Here is a 24,278-nt window from a genome sequence, read left to right on the forward strand (position 1 = left end):
CAGGTCAGGGAAATACAGAACCACTGGTACTTACAACATTTGAAACTCCCGGATAAATCATTAGAGAACATGCTATAGGGAACAACTTTCCAATGACAAGGAAATAAAATCAATTTTATAATGGGTCTTCTCAAATTCTAATTTCCATAGGGTCAACCCTCAGTCATTCCCTTAGAAAACTTTACCCAAGAGGGAGGGAAAGAGGAAAAATTGGCTAAGGTCCCCCTTGGAGAGCATTTGACTTCTTCCTCAGAGGTAAGGAAATTTGCTCCCTGTGCTCCACAGAGCATTGGTAGGGGGATTAGTCTCCAACTCCATTAAATTTTCCCAGAGCCACAGGGGACTGCGCAATCTCTAGCTCTTCTCTAAATGATAGTTTGCTCAAAAGGCCTCCTGCTACACTTGAAATATAGGACAGGTGTTGCAACATTAGCTACAGACCCACGCAGAGAACCTAGAGACAGAACTGATGGTTCTCTAGTGCCACAGGGCCCACAAATTTCCTTACCTCATAACCAATGCAGAAAAAGGGTTTTTCTCAGACTAAGATAATATGACAAAAATTATATTTCTATTAGCATTAAAATTTTAGATGAGTGCTGAAACCATCCTGTTTGTCAAGATTAAAAACTTGCACTCCAAAAAAATCCATGCAGTACACAGTAAAGCACCAAAGTAATATGTATCTTTTTCTCATATAACACCCCAGCAAGCAACTGTGTCTTTAGGGATGCTAGCTACAGAACAAATAATCTTTATCCTGTCACAAGTCTTGCCTGTTCCGGGAGTTTGCTTCATGTGATATCCTCCTACTGCTATTTCTATTTCAGAGTAAGCCCTTTTACCTTCTCCCACTCAACTGAAGTGTGTGTGTGTTGGTGCAGCTAAAAGTAAGGGGTACTAGCTGCTGTTGTCATATTTATAGAAACACCGAGCAGATGACTCACCATGCTGACAACCTGAAAACTCTCTTTTGCCGCAGGCTGCTTTTCAGATCTGATACTTGCATTTCCTCCTCCTTTGCCACTTCCCTAAAGCCAAACTGGACATGCCTGTGTGTCATTTCATTTGTATGGCTATCACAAATTCCATAGTGTCTATCAGATTTTTTTCCATGCACAAACGTTTGCATGTACTGTGTTTAGTGTTGTAGTCCCCAGGATGAATTTGCTCCTTTATACCTGCAAGGAAGGAAATGTTCCATATCAACATCATTCTTCTAGCTAGTGATTTCACACGGATAAAATGGGGGACCTGTGGGCCATTACTACAGTGTCTCCTTTAAGCCTCTGTGGCAAAATAAAAGGGCATTAAACCATGTATGAATAATCACCACGGTCATTCATGTCCCTCTGTTGTGCCCTTGTAAATGAAGCATCAGCAAAAATGACTATCAGGTCAGATAGCTCTAAGGGTCAAATCCTCAGCAGATGTGGATTGGTATCACCCTACCAAAAAGGAGAAAAAAAAAATTTAAATCACCACTTATGCCCACTGTGAGGTATGGTTTTAGGCAGCATTTATCTTATCATGCTCACCTGAATTTATGAGGAATTTGCACTTAAAAAAATGAAATGAATCTCAGAGTCAGGTACAAGGATTGGTTTTCCATTAACAGTTAGATACAACAAAATGATACGAAAAAAAATTCCAGACCTAGGAATTCCCAAGTAGTTTGTCTTAAAGAACATGTAAACATTCATATCACTGATGTAGGAAGGTGTCTTGAGATAATATCAATACTACCACATATCAGTGCTGTTACCAATCAAAAAAAAAAACTCTATTTACAGTTAGAAAGATAAACTGCCCAAAAAAGAATGGTAATTCACAATCTAAAATTTAATAGTTTGCAGTCTCAAGTTAAATTAAATAAGCAGCAGTACAATCTGTGAGAAAATAGAGCATTCATTTCATGCCTATTATATAGCCATCTATTGGTGTTTGTTATGATTAAAAAATCACATTTCAGATGCTCAAATCTCTCCAGTTTTTGACTCTTCCAAGAGTGGCTCTGACATCCCTCTATGGTACAAAACCCCAGCACAGCTTCTTGCAATTTCCTGAGATACTGCACCTGCACTATATTCATGTTAATTGCTCCAAACTCACACATACAGATGACAAAGGAACCTAAATGGTAATTTGCCTTCTCATGCAAAGGAAATGTAATTGTTTTATAATATACTGTAAGTTCTAAACCTAAAAGTTAAGTATTCATTTAATTATTTAGGGAGAGGATGCAGTTCTATTTTTCTGTCCTGTAAGAGATGTAGTCTGTCACAAAGCCATGCCAGGAAAAGTGTGAGGGAAGATCTCAGACTTGGGAATTCTCCTTCCTCTCTTCACAGCTCTCCCTTTCCCCTTATTACAAATGCAATATTGCTTATAATGCCTCCACTCCCCCATGTACCACAGAGATATTTTCAGAAATGGATTATTTGAGCCAAATATATTGCAGAGCAAATGCAGGAAGAGGAGGGGAAATAATGATTCCCATGTTTCCTCCACAGGCAATTGAATTCTACACAACTATTACAAACCTTGTAAATCAGATCTCTTTCTAGTTAAGAAATTTTATTTCATCCTATCATCAGAATGGCAGGAAAAAAGAATGATTCTGCAATAAGATCAAAGCTATTTTGAGTTTCTGATGAGAGAAATACCAGTCTCTGCAACAATGGGTCCAGTAAGACGCACCAGTTCTACCTACTGAAAATCAGCCTTAGCTCAAAACATCGAAGCCTGTGTGTTTTATAAAATTGAAGAAATTAAAAAATAATAATAATAAATAAATAAATAAATAAATAGAAAAGGTCTTTGCTCTGGAGGTGTGTGCACGCTTGATCCAGTAGTTGTAATTTGTTGTCTACAGCACACAGATACACTGAAGTTGTCTAAAGGAGCTACATATTAAAAAAATAATCAAATGTTATGAACCATGCCTAAAATTTTCAAAAGACATTAAGTAATTCAAGGGTACAGTTTCCTTTTGCACTTTCTAGAGAGGAAGTGGGCTTTACAGAACGTGTCCAGGGAGGCCCAGTATCCATCCTCTCAGAGCCATTACTCACCTAAATAAAATCACTCACTTGCATGACGCAGGAGATACATTTTTAAAGAGTAACAGTGATAGGCCAGGAGAAGCGAGAGCCTTGGAGTTATCCCTGATGGCATGGGAGATGGGTCAAACTGCTCCTTCTGCCTGACCCACAGCTGGAGCCTGAGCTCAAACCAGTCCCCTGGTGAGCATCCCAGCTCCCAACTCCTTGTGCAATGGAAAAAACCTCTCACTCACCAACATGAGAGTTGCTCCCCTTTGTAGAAATAATTTGATATGCAGAGGACTGAGGCCAGAGAGACTGGCTTTAATCATAGCTATTAGGAAATGTATCTAAGATTGGAGCTCACGTCCATGTCTGATAGGTATCGTTGCTCCAGAGCAAGTATTTGAACCTGTAGCTTTTACCTTTCTCCCAGCTACCAAGCACTTTAAGCATGTTTTGACCATGCCAGTAATTTCAGACCCATAGCAAAGAGGGTTTCATTTTGAAGCCTTCAAGGTTTTAGAAATAGGCTACGGCAGTCCTTGAGGTGGATCTCGACATTTAGGTGAGTTTGGACAGCAAAATCTTGAGCATATGCAGAACTTAACATGCTAAACTAATAGTCAGGAGGTAAGTGACAGCTGAGGAGTAATTATGCCAATGGTACCTGAATGCTGGGACAAGGTGATAGCTGCATTGTGCAGTGGATTATGGCGAAAAAAGCTCCAAGCTGACTTTCAGAGTACATCCACAGAGTTCAGCACAGCACCATGCAGAGACACTCGCGTGGGTCTCAAAGGCAGTCTAGCCTTTTTGGTATGGCAGAACATGCATTATTAAATTCAATCCCTGTTTCTCAGCAGAGCTAATTAGTTCAGGTGCAGCTCGACACTGCTATAATTATACTCCATCTGCTTCCAGAGCTAGCTAGTTTGGGTGCTGAGAGCTTGGAAATTTCTCTACAGTACTCTCTCTTGGGGAGAGGCATGATACTGTTATGTCTTTAGGCGTGAAAAGAGATGGATTGACACTTTGGTCCCTTTGATGATGTGAGCCTTCACAGCCTAAATCCTGCTGAGTTAAATCATCTCAAGGGACAGATTTTTAAAGACGTTTAAATAGCTAAAGCCACAGGTATAGCCCCAGTGTGGCTTTTTGACAAATGCCTCATAAGCACTAAATGTTTGTTGGGAGGTAAATGGCTCCGTGAGGCAATACCGTAGTTAACACCCTGTGTCAGACACCCGACCGAGGTGGTCTGTGGCAGACAGCAGCCAACAGAGCCCCAGCTCCTGCTGAAACTTTGATGTGCTCAGGTTGGCTTTGCTGGCCTGCAATCCAATGTGTGAGTGCTGCAACTCATGTGGCTATGCACAAAATAAAATCAAGCCTGTCTGTTTCTCAAGAAACAGACAGTGAAGGCTCAGAAGAACGCTAATTTAGCATGCTGTGTTTGCTCCCTTTCAAATGAAGCCTTGATCCAAAGACTATCACAGCGAATGGTGTATCTTTCCTTGGTGTCAATTCATATTGGATCAGGCCCTGAATTTGTGGCATGGAGCAATTAGTATGAAATTGACTAGGCAACAACTTCCTTTATTCAGTAGTACAAGTTATTTCAAGATGAACTGATTAGCCACATTTGTTTTGTACAGGCAGCTAAACCATCAATACCAGCAACGCTGGCATTAATCAGCACAGACTGATTTCCTTGCTCTCACAGGTATTTTGCTTCATATCACTTTACAAAGGCTGTCAGGGACCGTCTGTGGCTCAGGAATCACCTCCAGCACAACACAGCAGTTTCACAGCACATTTTTCCAGACAGCAGGGTCATCCATATGCAGTTGCCCTACGAGCTTTCCAGCAGCAGCACTCTGAAACGAAAGCATTTGCAGTGACCACATAAAGCCCACGTGCTCTCATTCTGTCCACTGCGTGTAACCACACTTCAGTAGCACATACATGTATCTGTGGGTGCATGTGTGCACATAGAGACAGCACGTGTGAGAGCCCAAATGTCCACCCTCTGTTTCCTCACCAGGTTGCAGCAATCTGAGCGGCCACAGCAGGTTTCTGTGCACAGCATGTGGCAAAAGGTCTGGAGCTTTGATAGCCACAGCTTATTTCTGTCAATATGAGGACCTCAGGTCTTACAGACAGTGTTCTCTACTCTCACACGTGTTGTGCAAGTGCGAGTCATGCCTGCATCCAGCAGCACGGCTTCTATTTGAGCATCCATGTCACAGCCATTAATATTTTGACTCACTACACCGCTTCTAGTGCTAGCTCTCTCACTGCTGCTATGCCTCTGGTTGCTTGCTGCTTTTCAGGGACACTGGCCAAAATTTCTGAGACAGATTTTGACTGAAACCCCGTCAGCTGTTACTTATTTAACCAACACGTGGACATCAGTTTGTACAATGACTCCGGAAAGTGACAAAAGGAGCTGCCCCGAGTCACCAACTCCTTGAAGAGCTCTGCAGTTCTGCTCATGTTGTCACGCTGCCAAGGTATTCTCTCAGACAGTCCCTAATGCCTCCTTGAACATGAAATAATTACTTACTGTATAATGGCTGCTGCCTAGTACTTGTGTAAGTTTGGTATGCCCAAGTCTTGTCCCAGTTGTATCTCTCACACTGCACTGCAGATCTGCCTGGACTATGTGAATTAAGTGATTCACGTGGGTTTTGGTACAGCATGACAGAGAGCACCCAAAATGTCCTTTAAGTCCAGGTTGAGCGCAGATTTGCGACCCAGCTCACCAGCTGTCCCTACTGTTACTCTTCAACACTGGCTGAACTGCCCTGCAGCCCCCAGCTGGCATCTCCCAGGGAGCCCACACTTTGCTATGTATGCAGCATGAGCAGCAGCAGCCTGCCATGAGGAAAATCAGACTGAGAGGCAGTAATTAACGATTCAGAGGTGGTAAGGAGCAGGTATAAGTGAGGATTTTTTGCCTGTTTCAGTGTAAGGCTAGCAGTTTAACTCAAAGCATCTCCTGCAGTGGCTTAGGCTGTTAGTGCTTGACTTTGTACTGAAAAGAAGAGGGAGGACTCGCAGGCAGTCACAGCAGAGAGGCATTTTGAGGAGCTGTCTCCACTCAGTTGCCTGATCTAGGCTGAGAAGTATGCACGAGTGACTCAAGCCTGTGCAGCGTACATTTGAGCAGGTAAGTTAAAACCACTGGCAATTAAAAATAACACCCCGGCTTTGCAGTGGGATGGCAAAGGAGACGTCACACAAGTGCTGTGGCTGAGCTGAGAGGCAGCAGCTAGCAGCTGAAAGACAAGGCGTGACTGTGGATTAATCTGGACACAATAACAGAGTCAGGGAGCTCTCAGGGCTTGAAACTCAAGGCTCAGGTGTGGACTAAAAAAGCCTCTTAGGTATGACCATAGACCATTCAGGAAGTCTTGCTGAGTCTCACGGACTGGTCCCATAAGTGACAGAAGGGCCAAAGACAAATGCAGCTGGTGTGTAAAGAATATTTCCAGAACTCTTTTTTTTTCTTTCTTTCTCTCTTGATTCTTTTTTTCTTCTTTATAATTTTGTAACTTCTTGTCTGTGCAAAGAGACAGATTGCAATTCCGGTGTTTGCTGTAGCTCTAAATTTCAAATTTTCATTTAATTCTTGTTTTCCAGTTCTCATTAATAGATTACAGATGACATTTTCAATATTAATTGTCATCTGTTTTAATTCCTAGTTTATTTTTTCTGGGAAATAAATACTTTCCTGACCTGTTCCAGTCTTGTTTTAATGCTTAGCCAAATATCTTAAGGCAATGAGGAAAAACAAACAGCTGAACATCTGCTGAAAAGGTTGCAAGGGTGGATAAGCTCTAATAGCTTCTAACGAGCTTCTAGAAATATATTGCATAAGGAGCAATGAATAGATCCCAGTCCTTAAGTCTTACTTATAAGACTAACCTGGTTGGTCACTTAATTTAGTTACAGATAGAAATAAATTCAGATGGAGAATATATTATCAGCTACTTTTAAAATGCTTCCTATGGTGGTATAACTCTCTCTCTTCAAGGAACCATTAATTGAGCTGAACACAAAGATTGCTTTTATGCATTATTGGTGCAATTCACATTGAGCATATGACTGGAAAAAAATCCCACACCATAGCTGAAATTCCACATTGTTTTGGTACACTGCATGGCTGTTATGTAGCTCCAAAGGGGTGAACTGAGCAGGCATGTGTAGGACCTCCTTTGCAATCTGCAACCAAAGGCTCCTGAGGACACAGCTCAGCCCTGCCCCTGGAACTGCCTATTACAAGAACAGTCTCAGAAGTGAGTCAAGGAGAGCATCTGGTAAATGTGCAAGAAGAAGTGTCACTACTATCCTTCAGGTCATTGGCCAAAGCAGTAGCATAGAAATTGCTGCAGAAAAATCCCTTCTCTTTGCCTTGGACTTCAATTTCTCCTTTTTGGGTTGCCTTCAGTTCAGCCACATATATCTACCTGCCATGCTCAGGCCTGCTATAAGTAAATAACAACACCAGCAAAGTCAACAGAGTTTCATTCACTCACAATAGAAGTAAATTTAGCTCTAAATCAATAAGGAAAAGCGAAATATTCCCTACGTGCCTGTTCTTGTAGCTGTCCTTCATCTGAAGAGTTCAACCCCACTTAGAGAATCAATGTATTGATAGAAAGTAAACTGTTTTCAATAAAACTGAAGATGTGAGCAGATTGAGCATTGTATGATTATTAATTTCCAAAGTTAGCCACAAGCTTTTAACAGTCTCCATTAAATCTCCAAAGGAAATTGAAGAACTTGGATAATTATCAAAAATGTTTTTTTAAAAAAAATTCCCCTCCATCCCTCTACATGTGCAGAAGCATCTTGGCATATTCGTAGGGCAAGGAAGGATATGTCTTTGACTGAAAATGATGATGCTTCACTGCTTCTTACTTCTCAGAGAGCCCTAAGCTCATTCTGCCACCTTGTGTGATCAACATATATTACAGCAGAATCTCATTTTCAGGTGCTTATTTCATATTCCACTCCAATATGTCTCGCCTCTTATGTAGTACTACTCAAAGAATGGAGTCAGTTAAACTATGAGGAGGCAACAACTCATCTCTGATATTCTAGTATGGACTGTCAGGATAAACCAAATTTAGTATTTCATTTCTACCCTCTGAAAAAGACAGATCATTTTAATAATTGCAGGAGTTAATAAATCTTATCAATTATGTGAAAGAATGCACATTTCTATTAGCTTACTGTTATCCTGTGATTCTCTTGAACATATAACTTACTTGAAATGACTTGCTAAATAAACCTGGGAACAGTTTTTGCCCATATCATGCACTTAAAGCAATTTGTTGGGGAAAAAAATCTAAACTCGAGCTGTGTAACTAGCCATTCTTTGCCTATTTCTGCTTTATATAAATAGTTTCTTCATGCTTACCCTGACTGGAAAACTGTGACTGCTGCAAGAGTATTTGGGTTTTAATGTAAAATGCCTGCAGAAAGCAAATGCAAAGGATACTTTTCAGAAAAATTCTCCACTGTTTTTTCAATATTACTTATTTCTGCTGCTATGTTCAGTCATGACAATACGAAAAAAAAAAAAAGTGAAAATGAAGCAAAAGCTTTTAACAAAAACCCCAGTTAAATCCTGCTGGATAAAAATGTCTGATGTTTTGATTAGCTGAATGAACTTGACCATGTTGTTCTGGAAACAGGGTAAGCACTCCTGAAGTTCATCTACTGAAATCTTCTGAAGCTTTAGGTCAGACTATCATCAGAGGCTCAGCAAGGGATTCACATACCCAGAAATCAGTGCTGGTACAATGCAAAAATCAATAACGCTACATGAAGTTGTTACCTCCGGATGTCATGTCCATTCGGAGTACCAGCAAATGCCCCCACACCCTGTAGGTACTCAAAACACATAAATGAGACACCAGCTGTGTATAGAAAGGCTCCCAATATAGAGGCACATCTCCCTCTGTTCACAGAGAGGAGCTCAGCACATCCAGCTTTTAAACGCCTGTAAGCTTGTGTGCACTGATCCGCTGGTAAGTGAAGGTGACAGAATGCAGGATGAAGAGAAAACAATTATCAAAAGCTCCTTCTAAATCCTGCAAACACAGACACTGACATCTATTACTGCCTTATGTTCTACAGATACAGAACTACATTTCTTATCTAAGAAGTGAACTATGGTTCAGACTTAATTAACCAGAACTGCAGTGCCCATAAGATCTATGCTAAAAACATACTATAAGCAGTCAAAGCAAAACCGATTCCTGTAGTCTAGTTTTAATGTCTTTCACACAGGGAAATAATTATAACTAAAAGCCGAGGTTTTCTCTTTATCCTTATGGAACACAATTCATCTTGCAATATCTCATCACCACCTTAAATTGTGGTTGTGGCCAGAAAGCTGTTTATGTTATCACTGCACCATTTGACTCAACATAACACTGCAAGTAATCAAATCACAGGGTTGATCCTCAGTCCTTCCATAAGGAGAAATGATTGAGGCAGAAAGATTCACATTGGTTTTAATAAGGACAAGGAAGAATATATCTACTAGATAGAAATTCAAAAAAAAAAAATCCATGCAGTTTGCATGTCAGAGAAAGCATTAATAAACTTGGAATTTGGTAAATAATTTCATCAAAACCCTCCACCCCCTGCCTCCCTGAATTAATAACAAAATAAATTCGGGTATAAATAAATTCGGGTAAAATCTCTTTTGTTTTCTGACTTACTCTATACAAAATTTTGGCTTTTCTTTTATAAGTCGGTCTGTATACTAAGGTAAAGAAATAAATATTTTAAAACAAAACTGAACTTTTTGCCTGTGACTATATGTTTCAGGCTGACCCAGAGAGGAAAATCATATTAAAGTGTTTTTTCCAATCACATACTGATTGAAAAAGAAAACCTTTAAAACACTACACACACAGTTTTAATTTCAAAGGACTTGGGCTCAACTTCCAAAAGCACAAAGCAGCCCTAAAGTGTGCATAATTAGTTTGGTATAGCGAAGCAAATGGTAAAGGGACCTGGAAAGTTTGAATCCCTCTACAGCCTCTTGCAGAGCCTTTGGCAAGTCATTTCATTTCCTTATATCTCAATTTCCCTATCTATTAAGCCAGGGTGATAATACCTACCTTCCCTGAAGAGGTGACAGTAATTAAGTCAATGTTTTGCATAGCATTTTCAAGATGCAAATCTCTACATTAAAGTTCTAAGTACTATTATTATTATCATCATTATCACTGATTACCATTAAGCTAAAGCTACTGTTTAATTCTGTATGTTCTTTTCTTGTTCTGAGAAATATATTCAACTGCCATTGTAAGCTAATTATACCATCTACTCTTAAGTATAGGAGTACAAAAGCATACCTTCTGCTGCCTTTGCAGTCTGTTCCCTCTTTCAAATACTCTTTGTGTAAAGGAAAGTATATTCTTAACTAATGCCTTAAGGAAGTTTTGCATGGTATTGCCAAATTAGCTCATTGCAATTAGTATCTCAAGTTACTTTGCAATCCCAGGAAAACAGCAGAAGCCATGAATGCAGTTAATAATAATGACTTTGTAAAGTAAAACTGCAGGCTAATATTGAACGGGCTGTCAAAGAGCAAAAGGCTGCTTTTCAAATGACCTTTAAATTCTCTGTGACTCCTCTGGAGGAAAAGAGGTAATATGAGTGACAAAAAGGCTTTCCCAGCTCACCACATTTTGCCAGGTCAAAGAAACATTTTTAATGAATAAATAAACAGATAATTCATCCCACAGCTGTTTCAGCATCTTTTCTGATAGGAACACAGGTATGAAGCAGTGAAACTGGATAAATTTCAGGGACCTGTAAAACAGAAGGAGAACTGAGCTCTGAGAGCCGGAGTTGCTCATTATGCAAAGCAGAAAGGATCAGGAACTTGCCCACGGGGCTTCAGATGCAGTGTGTGTCCATGAACCATAAGGCATTAAAGTGACAATGTCAAAACTAGTGTTTCCTAATACATACTAGCTTGACTTCGTTTCTTCTGGTTTTGCTTGCAAGAACATGCATCCATGTGATCCTGCTCTGCCATCCTGTCTGCCCACTGATGCAGTCAGCTGCAAAGCTTGATATGTGTGAGCTTCCAGCTCTCTGGGCAAAAAATGACCAGCACTCAGTGTACTCCAAAGCCTACTTGCAATAAAAAATAGACATACACACAAAGAGGCAGAGGGAAAAGCTGGTGTGTCTCATCTCAGCATGCAGCCATGAAGAAAGACAGTGCTTTCCTTGTGATTGTTTGTTTGTTATGGCAATGCATTAGCCTTAAACAAAAATGTAATTTTTAATGGATATTGAAATTTGACAGCTGCCAGCCTTGAAAGAAGCTCTTCAAGATTAAACATTTTATAACATGGTATTTTACATTTATATAATCTTCCTCTCTAACGATATCAATACAAAAAAAAAATGTAAGATTTAGTAATTAAAAGTACATGGAAATCCTGAAAGGGAAAACATATGTTACTTTTTATGGGGAAGTAAACTGAAACCCAGAGGCTAAAATCTGATCTTACCTGGTAGGATGGGACACATAACAGCCCACGGTCTTGGTTGTGACATAGTATTGGGGAATTTCTGTGCTGCACGCAAGGCTTTTTGTTGTGGCCCTGTTCCCATCCATATCGTAGTGCAGTCATGCTGCTGCAATGCTCCTCAGGATCCAGGAAGCCAGGCAGGCACTTCCAAGATGGCAATCGCAACAAAACCTGAGTGACAGTCACCCATAACACAGGGTCTGGAGGGAAGGATTCATCTCCCAAAAAACAGCTTTCTTTAAATTAATGACCCTCTGCTTTTCCCAGTGGGAGGATATTCAACTGATATTTGCTCAATCATCATGAGAAAAAGAGGTTAATGATGCTTTTCCAAAGGAGGAGCAGGAGTAAATTACTTCCCCAGTGTAAAAAAGCAGTTGAAAAATGAGTGAACAAGATTAAATTACATTAATACCTGAGATAATGGAAGTCATAAAATATATACATACATACTCATTTGTCCGTCATCTCTTTGGCTTTCTTTAGGTCTTGTAGGAAAGGTTTGCTATCCTGAGTTAGGTTGAAACAGGCTGTTGGCATAAACAACTTGACATAATAGAAAAAAGAAAAAGCCAGGAAAAGAAAACAATCATAGAATCATAGATTCACAGAATCATAGAATGGAGGAGCTTGGACTTCTTGTCTGATTTTTCTAAAATAATGGACTGCAAGAAAGGAATTCTTCATAGAGATTGCACCATACAGGCCGTCCACTGCTATCAGTCAGTATGCCTCAAATGGACAAGGTTTATTTTAAGTCAGGGTGGCCTTGTATTGAACTTCTATGCAAGGCATTTATTTTTCTTGTTATACCATAGCTTTCAACGAGCAGCCTAATTCTCCCTACATAAGAAGTCCAAGGAAATACTTAGAAATGTTATTTTTGTCAGGTGACTTTGTGCTGTCTATGCTCCTTTGTCTGGTATTTTTAAAGTATGTTTAAGCATATTACACAATTTTAAAAGATAATAAAAGGGGTATGGCTTAGTCTGTTCAATAACATCTCAGATGGTATCCTTTCTTAAAACTGAGAACACTGGATTTTGCCATCTAGAAAATTATGTATTTGTGGGCAGCAACTCAATCAACTTACTGACAAGCGGCAAAATATAATTTATTACACAATCTCACATAACATATAATAATATAAATATATGTATATTTATCAATGTACTTAAAATGATGTAGTTCCAGTTTCGGCTTCCAGATTAAACGTGATTGCTATTTCTTACCTTATTCCTTCATTGTTTTTCTTTTAAGTAGCATTTGAATAAGCACAAAAATGGGAGGAATATCAAGTTTAACCTCTGCCAAATTTGCAAAACCCCTGGACATTCATATCTCATTCATTCTGCTCCTTACAGCTTCAGACTGATAGTTCTGGAAATTAAATTGACCCATTTATTCATTGTTGTAGTAGGGCTTAAACCTCAGCAGCATGATTGCCATCGTGTCAGTGCTGCCATTGACCTAAGTCTTGAGTTTCAGAGATTGCCCCAGCAACACTCGATAATAAGTGGCAAAACATTATTGCTTCCTTTGGTACTCATTATAAAAACATTAATTGGGGTGAAAGGTAATCCACTTCATATGCTAAGTCATGGTTCTTCTCTAAGGGTGGACAAGGGGGATTGCAAGAATAAGTATGTCATGGTGATTTGTTGCCACAAAATTTCCTGAAAGTTTGAATGAAAGGACTACTAGGGGGTAACACAACAAGGAAAAGCATTCATTTTATTTAAGCTATCCAGATTTGGTCTAGAAGGTCATCATCAAAATGAGAACACAGCACAGAAAAGGGATGAGCTCTGAAAGAATAATTTATACAAATCACTGTTTCCCATTGTCCTGTTTCTACTGGTTTTATTGTGTTTAATATTATTTTTATTTTATTTTTATCACTCCATTCATCACACACAAAGATAGTTACAACTCACAGTTCTTTTCCACTGACACTCCATTTCTATGATTCCTCTTTCAAGAACTATTTTATATATATATATATTATATATATATATGTGTATATCTTTCAGTTTCACTCCAGTGGCAGGAAAGCATTAAACTCACAGCCAGACAATTCAACCTCCTCCCCCAAGTGCTGTCACCCTGCCTCTTTAAGCTCTGTTTTATCAGTTGCATAGAAATGTTTTTCTCCAATTCAAAGAACACATTAAACCCTCATTAACAATAAAGGGAATTAGGCATGCACAGTAAGGAGAGAAATAAAAAGAGATCCTGCACTATCTAAGTAAAGAAACAGGATTCCCCTGACAAATGTGTATTCACAAAGAAATATCACGGCAGGTAACAAATAAGATCCCTTGGCTAAGTCAGATACCATTTCCAAAGTTTTCTCAAAGCGGGCGCTGTCTTGGAGACCTTTCAGTAATAAAAAGGGATTCTGCCCAGGCTGGGTTTATCCTGAAATTTTGGACTTTCATGTTTATGGAACAATAGTGTTTGAAAAACAAAAATTTAAATTAAATCCCAAACCTCATATGGAGGCATCTTGGGGGCCAGCTACTGGCAGGGCTGGAGAGAGTTCTACTGCCAAATGTAAAATGTGAGCTGGCAAGTGGACCTGAAATCTTAGATTTTGAACTTGGCAGATCTGAAAAGTCTTGGCATTTGGTTACAGAACTTGGAATGCAAAGCTTGCAAGCAAGTTTTTCCCCATAAGAGTATAAAAAGCAGCTTTAATGTGTATAAAGCAAACTTCCGTCTGCCCTTCTTCTAAACAGGACTGGTGTGCTGTGCACAGGATGAAGTAGCCTTTAGAAATGTGTTGAATTTTCTAAGAAACCCTATCTTCATTTGTCTTGCTTTATGTGGGCCTCTGTGACTTTCTGACCCTCCAGTAAATTATAGGATCATTCAAGAAGGTCAAACAGTCAGAGAAGCCAAAAATGGATTAAAAAAAAAAAAAAAAGTGAGAGAGAGCAAGAGTGGAGGGAGAATTATCATCTAAAGCTTTATTAGATATTTCAAATGCTACAAATTTTAATGGCAGCAAACTTGTAAAAGTTCAGCCTCTGCTTTTACTGGTGTAAGGGGATACTGTTAATTTTCCATCTGATCTTTAATATCAGTAATCAGAGTTGTTACCAAAGTCTTTCTGCAAAGGTGCGTGAACTAATTAAATTATTTTAAATTATATATTTAATAATAATAATAATAATAATAATAATAATAATAATAATAATAAATCTCCCTAGTGTTTCCTTATACCCCTGACAGCAGGGAAGGCATGCAACATTGCTTCCATCTTTTTTGTTGTTATTGTTTTTCTGTTGGGGAAGAGAAAAGAAGGGGATACCGTACTGGCAAATCACAGCTTTGAAAGTAAATAAAGGAGTGGTTGCTTAATAGCAATGCATTCTCCCTATTAATGTCGTTATTGTCATCGTTACCAGCACGTAAGAGACAGAACTGTTTTCACAGGTCACATCTCTCATGTAATTTACTTACAGACAGTGAGCAATTTATCCCATTAATATCTTGCTCAGTTATTGAGGAGTCGGAGTCTGAAACCACTGAAAAGAAGCCTGAGACATAAGGTACAAAGGAATGTGAAAAATTGTTCTGCAGCCAAGCCAATCCCCCTTGGACCCCACCATGTGAGCTGCAGGCTGACCGCTATGTGCAGAAAGTCTGTAGCCCATGAATCATCTACATGCTATGTTGTGGTCCAGTGTGCAAGCTGTAGAGAAACACATGCCAAACAGTCAACCCCAAAGCCTCAGACAGCTTAGTTGGTATAAATTATCTTTTAGGATGAATTAGTCTGTCTTGATTTGAGAATTTGACACTCTACCCATTTGTAACTTGTTTCCTTCATCCTTTGCATGCATTAGCACAGAACTGGGATATATTTAAAATCACAAGAGATCCATTTCCATTAGTTTGGAAGGTTATTTCATGTAACTCTTTCTTTGTTTCTTAATGTTCCTTCACACTGATTTTTTTTCTCTTTTTTTTTTTTTTTCCTGAAAAGGAAAAGAAAATGGTATAAGCACCATATAGTGTTTCAGCCCTTCTTTCTTTTTCTCTCTTACCTGTATAAGACAATAACATTAGCACTCATTCTTCTTCTCATTCATTTTAAGCTATTTTAAAAAAAAACTTATTTGGATTTCCTAGATAAAACATATGTGCCTTCCAGTCCAAACTGCTTACTGTTGGTGCAGTTTTGAAGCGAACCTGAGATATATTTTTTATATATTAAAATTATTTTTTTTAATTAAAAAAAAAATGAAAATAAATTTGATGTCACACCCCCAGTTCAGCAAATCAGAGAAGCCTTGTTCTGACTTCTGGTCAAAATGTGCCACCGAAACCAAGCTGAGAGTGCTGGCTCTGCTTGCTCCTGTGAGGCTGCCTCAGTGATGCAGAGGAGGACACAGCAAGCCTTCTCACTGGGGTCTCCCAAGGATTCAAGGGTGATTTAGGATGCAAAACCACCTCTCCATCTCTCTCCTGAGGATTTGCTTTCATGAGAGATGTCTCCTGCTGGCGCAGAACTACTGTACTGGAACTCAGCCCGTCTGCCTCTGGCACCTGGGCAGAGGGGGTGCTCTCCAAGATGATAAACTGATGTCTCCAAGGAGACTCTTTCACTCACTGGCTCACAGGCACTAATTTAAAGAATTGCCCAGCTACAGCATGATCTATCAGCAAAGACTACCAAGAAAATAATGGGCTTTTAAAAGATGATGCGCTCTAGAAATTATCTGTATAGCAACCTGCTCCAAAGTCCTGTTGGATTTGGCAGACATTCAGCCAGGCTGCCAATAATGGCAGACTCCACCAGAGCCATTAGTCCTTCTGGCCTGTTAAAGTTCAGAGTGCATTTCCAAAATCAATTAATTAATTAATTAAACCCTCCACTGATTCATTTCCATTTATTTATCAAGTAATTCTTTGCCACCACAAAACCAAGAGGAAGGACAATTTCCTGACTGTCGAATGTCAGGGATAAATGGTCTCTCTCTTTAAAAAGATAGTCTCTGGTGCTCTTTGGCTAACCAAGTCCCCTATTAATAAAAGCTACACTCTCCTGAGCTTCCCTGAAACACATCACGGCAAAAGGGGCAGCAAAACAAGAATAAAAAATAACCGCAAAGGTCAGTGCTAACTTAAAAAGTTAGTCAGAATAGTTGGAGACAATCTAACTCACTGGAAAAAAAAGAAATATATATATATGCCACAAAACAACTACTGATTAAAAAAAAAAAAAGTTTGCAGGTTGATAACCCTTAAACTAACATTTACAGATGGAAGATCTTGACAATTTAGCCACTTTCTGCTTCAAAATATACAGGGTCTTGTACATGGCCAACATGAAAGTCAATGGCAACAGCAGACATTTGATGCAGTGTGTGCCCTCCAGAACAGACACGTCTGTATTCAAAGGCAGCTGTACTTGACAGACAGTCTCGTTCTGGACTTGCATGCATAAGTTCAGACATAGAAGCCATAAAACACTGTAAACTGCACTTTACAAATTCACACAGCAGAAGCTATTTGGTGGGTTTGGACATCATTTAAGGCTCTCTGAAAACAGATGGAAACATGATGTCTTCTCACAAGTTTCATTCCCACATTACTACCACAGATGGTGCTCTCACCTCTTTGAAGAATAGATCTTTTTTCTTCCAGAAGCAATAACAGGATACAAAATATTTCACATTATTGCTGACATAACAGATCTCAAGCAATTACAGCTAAGACATTGCAACAATCTAGCATTTTTTGCTGTCCTCTCCTCCCAGAACAAACTCTGCTTCCCCAACTAACCCTCCTCCATTGAAAAACATCAACTACAGGCAGGGACCAAAACATGGACAGATTAAATATTGTCCTTTAGGTTCACAGAAAACATTGAAATATCAGATCAGCTATTTACCCATATTTTCTTCCTAAAAAATTCCATGTACCCCTAATGCAGTGACATTTGTAGAATCACTCAGTAACGTAGCTCATTTGAAAGGAAAGAGAAAACCTTTTTTCAGATGGTTTTGTAACACATTGCAGTGTTGCATGTGGGAGTATTTTGTCTTGTGTTGTTTTTTTTTCTTTTTTCCCAACTAAAAATAAATAACTGGATAATTATATTTCAACCTCCTGAGGGCTCATTTCCCAAATGGATGTGAATAATAAATCAAGCACCAACAGGAGACAACTTGCTTCTCAAAACAGGCATTTCAGCATCTATAATGTTATATAGTGTTTGTGCTATTGTTATTGTACCTTTTCACCTCTTAAACAATGACTTCACTGTTATTTTCAGCTCATAAATATTGTAAGAAAAATCAGCTCCTGTTTACAGAAAAAAAGAATTTGAAAAACATCAAAAAGAAAAAAAAATGCTTCCTACTCAACATTCACACCCACCATCTATCAATTTACTAAGGAAACATATGCTTATGCAAGCTCAAAAAAAAATTAAAAAATAAACTGCCTTATTGTTACAATAAATAAATAAACAAATAAAAACTTGGGCAATCACACAGTTATGCTCATTGATCACCATCCAGAAAGCTTGAAGTCCAGACCAGGGAAAGACCTCTGGCCCCTAAGTGAAGTGTAGCCTATTAGCTATCACCCATGCTTTCCACACCCAATTGCTTCTGGAACAGATTGACTGCATTTTTAGCAGATAAAACTTTGCCTTCATCTACACAGAGCCCTCCTATGAGCACCGTGTTCACATGTAGTGCTCACATGGCACTAGTATGTCATTGTTTTGGTGATTACTACTTTATATGAAAATATCTGAAATGACAGGAAGGTTGCATTATGGTTTGGCAGAAAAGAGTTTTTGGAGTGTGATGTATATGCTGTGAGTGCCAAAGCGTGTCATAAGGGTGATCAGAGAAGTCCTGTTGGGGTGGTGCTGGAAGTCTATGCAGTGTTCAGAAAGCCCATGTGTTTACAGTCTTCCCCACGATGCTCACAGGGCTAAATATTCTTAAACCCACATCTGAATATCTGCTTAAACACAAGTAATTGATTTACTACAGAAAATGAGTTGGGTGCAAATGCCTATGAATGACGAAGTAACCTGGGCCCTGGAACAGCTTGGAGAATTAAGTTACTTTTTAGTTTTCTGGTAGCTTAGGTATTAAATAGGAAAGAATAAATTTCAAAAGATTCTACTTATTCTGGCTTTGTAACACATGAAATTTTCATTACTGGCAACATTGATGTTATATCCACAAGAAATGTGCTATTCACTTGGAATTACATGACTGTTTCACCTTTTCTAAATTCTATTCACAGTTGGACTTGATGACCTTAGAGGTCTTTTCCAACCTAAATGATTCTATGATTCTATTGTGCAGAGAATAAATTAGAGCTAATCTGGAATTTTACAAACTCCTATTGCGTGAGATGTTAGATATTCAACTACATAATTTTAGCTGTTTTCTTGAAAGTCTTTCTACAGTAGCGTTTCTAATTCTTGAAGGGGGATATTTTGATTTAATTTCTCTGTAGAAATGGTCCTTTGTTGGTTTTTGTACCTGATGCCAACTTTCATTAGGGCCTGATCAAACCCCTACTGAAGTTGGACTTTCAGTAACATCAGTAGGATGTATTGAAAGCATGTAAGTGTTGAGGATAAAATTTAACTCTTGACTTAAAAAGTAACTCCACTGTGCATATACCTGTGAAGACAGAAGTTTCTCCAAACTTCTGAAAACCAAAGATGTATGTCAGATACTAGAATAATATAATTAAAATGATACAATAAGTGAATATATATTTCTAAAAATTGACTCTACTGTTGCTAGATAGACAGAAAATTCAATAGATACATTGAATTCCCATGGCTTAAGGGACATTTTGTACTTCAGATCAAAGATCAATAGAAAAATCTGATTGTATTGTAGTCAAGATTAAAAGAAGCATATCCATTTCAACAGGTCTCCCTCCTACCCCCATCTGCACAGAAATCTTGATGGGTTTTGTGTAGAAAGTTTGTCTGGAAAGTCTGAAAACATCTTCAATTCCCACCTGTGCTAGTGTGGGGGGTCTGAGGTGACAGGATGAACAGATAAAACTTTTGGAGAAAAATAAACAGGCAGACAAGGACTGTCTCAATCTAAAGGGCAGTCTTGAGAAAGACTCGTTACAGAATGATGTCTTTTACACTGACAGAGACTAGAGATAAATCCATGGAGCTGGAAAAGAATGGATTTCTAGTCAAATTAAACATGCTACTCCATGTTTTAACTGTTTGACCATAAAAAAAAAAAAAAAAAAGAAAGGAAAAAAAAAGGAAGGAGGCATTGTCTAGATCTTGGCAATCTTTACACATGGAATCAGAGAAAGAATTCATTCCTAGAGCTTCAGACATTTGTTGGTGACTAGTTGTCAAAAGTATATTTACCCTTCTGGATGGAAAAGAAGACAGATTTTAGAAAATTGTGTTAGACAATGAGCCATTTGTGTTGTTCTCTTTTAATATACCTTGATACAGATAGAAATTTCTTCCCTTACATTCTCAGAATTAGGTCACTTAGTAAAATGTAAAATGATGTGAAACAAAAAAAAAAAAATGCTACAAAGTCAGCAGAGAAACTATTCATGTAAAGCAAGACATGGAGACCTCTTCTCCCATGACAAGGAATGAAGCCAACGGATCCCAGAGGTATATTTGAGTACATCCCAAATGAGGGCTCTTTGCTCATTCTACTGCTACAGGAGACCATAATTTGGCTGGCTTCAGGAGAACATTACAGGGCATTGAAGTAAGTGAAAACAGTATTGCGTAATAATCTCTTCGTACTCGGTACATATATTCCCAACAACTCAATCATCATACTAGCATATGCAGTATATCATGATGCAGAATTTCATCTAGAATAAGACAGAGGCCTTTTCTTCAAATGTATTAGCACCTCTTAGAGAAATGCAGCAAATTCATGCTTAAATGAAGGTGGCACCTGCAAGTTTATATTGCTTGTCAGAAGAATTTTATCAGAGCATACATCAACACACTAGCACATATTTGGGAATGTTCTGCTGAAGAGAAATCTTTTTGCTTATCTTACTTGAGAAGGGCCTACCACTTGAGAAGACAAGCAGGAGAGAAGAAACCCCAGGACTGATGAAAAGCAGTATGTTATATTCAAGGAAGGTAAAGCTTCAGCAGCAATACTGAGTACTGGGAGAATATCGGTGTAGGCAGAGAAACTCATCCAAGTGAATACTTGTTTTGTTTTGGATCTCATTACGAACATAATAGGTGTCTAGCATATTTTATTACTGTAAAATTAGATGATATCAGTCTTTATTTGGGAAAGGTGTTTAAGTGTACTTAACAGTAAAGAAAAGTGTAAGCACTATCCTGAATCAGGGTGGAGAATACATCTTCTTTTCTGCATATTTAATTAAGTTATTCACTACTCTCTACTGTGATTTTCATTATCATTATTATGGTGCAAGACTCTATCACCTAGTCAATGACAGCTGGCTCCAAATTTTCCAGTGACACAAAATTTATTTTGAAAATGCCATATGTCTGTCTTCTTCCAAACATTTCAGGCACAAAACATATTCTGACAAAGTGAAAGCAGAGGTTCATCTCTTTCTGGTACACTGGTGGGCTGAATTCATAGAAGACAAAAATAACCTAGCCACATTCCAGGCCTCCAGAGGCCTCGGTGCTGGAGCTAAACAGTTTGGATTGGAGAAATAAACAGCAGGGAGGGGTTGAGGGTGACGGGAGGGGGAGAAAAAACAAGAAGACAAGAAAGAGAGGGAGAGAGAGTAAGAGAACACAAGAAAAAGAGAGGGGGAGAAAGCAAGCAATAAAACAAGAAAGCAAGAAAGAGAGGGAGGGAGAGGAAGAGCGCACAAGAAAAAGGGGGTGGGGGAAGAAAGCAAGCAATAAAACAAGAAAGCAAGCGAGCAAGAAAGCAAGCAGGAAAAAAAGAGAAAAAACATGAGAAATCAAGGAGGAAAAAAAGCAAAAGAGCTGAGAAAGCAAGCTAGAGAGAATACAAGCAAGAGAGAATACAAGCAAGAGAGAGGGAGAGAGAAAGAAAGAAACAATGACAGAAAGGCAGGCAGGCAGGCAGAAAGAGAAAGAAAAAGAAAGAAAGAAAGAAAGAAAGAAAGAAAGAAAAAGAAAGAAAGAAAGAAAGAAAGAAAGAAAGAAAGAAAGAAAGAAAGAAAGAAAGAAAGAAAGAAAGAAAGAAAGAAAGAAAGAAAGAAACCTCTCAGACAAACTTTACCGTTTTCTACCCACTTCTAGGAAGAGATATTTGCTGTATTAAACAGGTTACAATCCCTTCATCACATCTTTCTGCATGTTATCTACACAGTGCTTGAAGTAAGTTCTGTTATCCCCATTTTATAAGTCAAAAAAGAAGCACAGGAACCAAGTGACCTCAAGTTACACTGAAAACCTGGGCAGTATCTAGGAATTGACTCTCTCCAGTCCCAGCTGAATGCTTTAGCCACAAGATGCTCTTTCTGCTGCTGGTAGCAAGATTATCAAGTACATCTAACACCGATTGACTACATCTACATTAGCAAATGAAATGAGAGATAGACTGCTCTTTGGCCCCAAGGCCAGCTGACACAGCATGGTTTCAATGTGTACAGCCAAATTCTCTTACCCAAAATAGGGATTTCATGTTCAAGCTGTTTGCCGAGAGCGTTAACTCCCAATCTACGTACACTCCAGCACTGCTTGGGAGAATGTTACTTAGCACCAGCCAAAATTCTGACAAAACCTGTGCTAACAATGTAACAGCATGTATGATTGCAAACCAGACTCTGAGGCTATTCCCCAATCCTCTCCAGCTCTGCTAGTACAGATGTAGCCTTGTTTTCCAAACATGAATTGTTTGAAACCTTTGTCTTCTGAGAACACACAGTATTTGAAAAGGCCCTGCCAAAAATGCTGGAATTGCAAGCACTTTTTCTGTTCTCTAAATATTCACATAACTGTGACTTCTCAGCATTACCTTGGTCTGCATCAAGCCTTTATCCAGCAGCAATGCTGGAAAAGGAGAGGTGTTTGGAAGTTTCATGCCCAAGTGCAACTTCAGGAGTAAGATAATGCACTACAGCTCTATTCTGGTCTTTTCTGCCTGCAGCTGGAAATTTTGAAGCCACAAAAATCAATGTCCTATTGTTCAGTGATTTCTTTTTGCATGTCTCTTTGTGCGCTAGAGGGAGAATATTCATTTGCTCTCTTGTTTGAAATGCATTATTTAGTTATTATTCACTTACTAGCCCAAGACAAAGATATTGTATGACATTAGTGTTCTGAAGTGTTATCGATTACTAGTACAAAATGAAAATATATAATTGATGAAAACATCAGGATTCTATGGGGATTTACAGTTCGAAAGGTTAAAAAGGAAATGTTGATCTCTTGAAACAAATTGATCTACATGCAGCCAAGCTGAGCTGAGTCTCTAAGCAAGCTGGGAGAGACAAGACAGAGCAGCTTGTTTGTTTTTCATCTGTAGTAAAAATACAACTGCCGTAATTTGAAAAGAGCAAGTGTCACATTTGTGTAAAGTCTTCTGTTTGTTCTTCAGTTCATTGCTGGTGATACAGCTTTCTGTTTTGCAAATAAACTGTCTCATCTCAGTTCCTCACTCTCAAGGCTGCTGGGGATACGGCAAGCCTGGAAGCTGTATTCCAGTCCTGCTGGGAGGAAAGTGCTGTGTTTTGCTGCTGGGTATGCCCTATTACCACATGGTAACAATGTTAATAAAACTCACAGAGAGAGCTGCATGCCTTTTGGTTCACCTAGAAGAATGCCTTGTGACAAACAGGGTATCTTCAGGGAAGATTTCTGGGAGAAAATCAGAAGATACCTTCCTCTCTTTTAAGGAGATTTTTAAGGACAACTGGTATCTAATAGGTAGTGTTGCTCATTGCCATGGGGAGATTCACATTCAAACTGTGACCAACCTTCTCCCAAAAGTCTGCAGTTTGGCTCAGGAGCAAAACACTCAAAACACCCAAGGCTAGACTGAACCATCCACACTTTTTCTACTGTCTCAGTTTTTCTACTGTCTTCACCCTTTATTCTGCTGAGGCTGTGATGTCAGCTAGCTTGTATAGGAAAAATAGGAATACTTTTCTGACCTCTCAGGCTTTTGCCCACAACAGAGAACCACAGATGAACATGCTCTGCTTTCTCTCATTAACCAGAAGTAACTGGGCAATGGTAGGGGAAGGATGAAATCTGTCTTGTGAAAGGAATAGTTTTCTCCTCATCCAGAGCAAAGACAGCATGTGGCAGAAGGCTGTCACAGCCAATTCCCCAGTCCACTGCTAGGATAGTTGTCCTTGTGTTTGACATTCACTAATACCAAAGTCCAAAGGTACAGCCAGGACAAATCCACCCATTGATGGAGAACAAGCTCTTCAAAGGGAATCCCTTCTCTCTCATTCAGGGGAAAAGAGGATAAAACATGAATGCAAAAACATCATTTAATTTTCCCCTCAGCTTTTTTAGCAAAGGCCACACCCACCATCTGACATTAAATCGATGAAATATGCTAGTTTGCACAGAATTGTTTGTATTTTTCTGTATGCGTTTCCCTTTACAAATGAAGAACATAAGAAATGCTGTGTCAGGTGAGGCAAAATATCTGTCTGTCTTAGAACATTCTCTGATATG

The 24,278-nt window shown here is 38.9% G+C and overlaps 2 long non-coding RNA genes across 5 annotated transcripts in view; one reads left to right on the top strand and one right to left on the bottom strand.

Annotated features, from left to right (window-relative positions):
• Positions 1–10,537, bottom strand: part of LOC308193164 — a 67,360-nt gene extending 56,823 nt beyond the window's left edge. Inside the window, exons 1-2 of one of the 4 annotated variants that reach the window (XR_013949431.1) lie at positions 1,334–2,732; positions 948–1,181 (exon numbers count right to left, since the gene is read on the bottom strand). This is a non-coding gene — a long non-coding RNA (uncharacterized lncRNA). Of the gene's footprint in view, positions 1–947; positions 1,182–1,333; positions 2,733–10,429 lie in introns of those variants that run through there. The other 3 variants (XR_013949433.1, XR_013949434.1, XR_013949432.1) reach the window with 3 other exon arrangements.
• The window catches only part of LOC308193168, a 34,896-nt gene continuing 15,598 nt past the window's right edge, over positions 4,981–24,278 (top strand). The window contains exon 1 of the long non-coding RNA XR_013949442.1: positions 4,981–6,219. This is a non-coding gene — a long non-coding RNA (uncharacterized lncRNA). The remainder of the gene's footprint in view (positions 6,220–24,278) is intronic.

This window comes from Anser brachyrhynchus, assembly GCF_964034855.1.
Source record: "Anser brachyrhynchus genome assembly, chromosome: 3".
NCBI lineage: Eukaryota > Metazoa > Chordata > Aves > Anseriformes > Anatidae > Anser > Anser brachyrhynchus.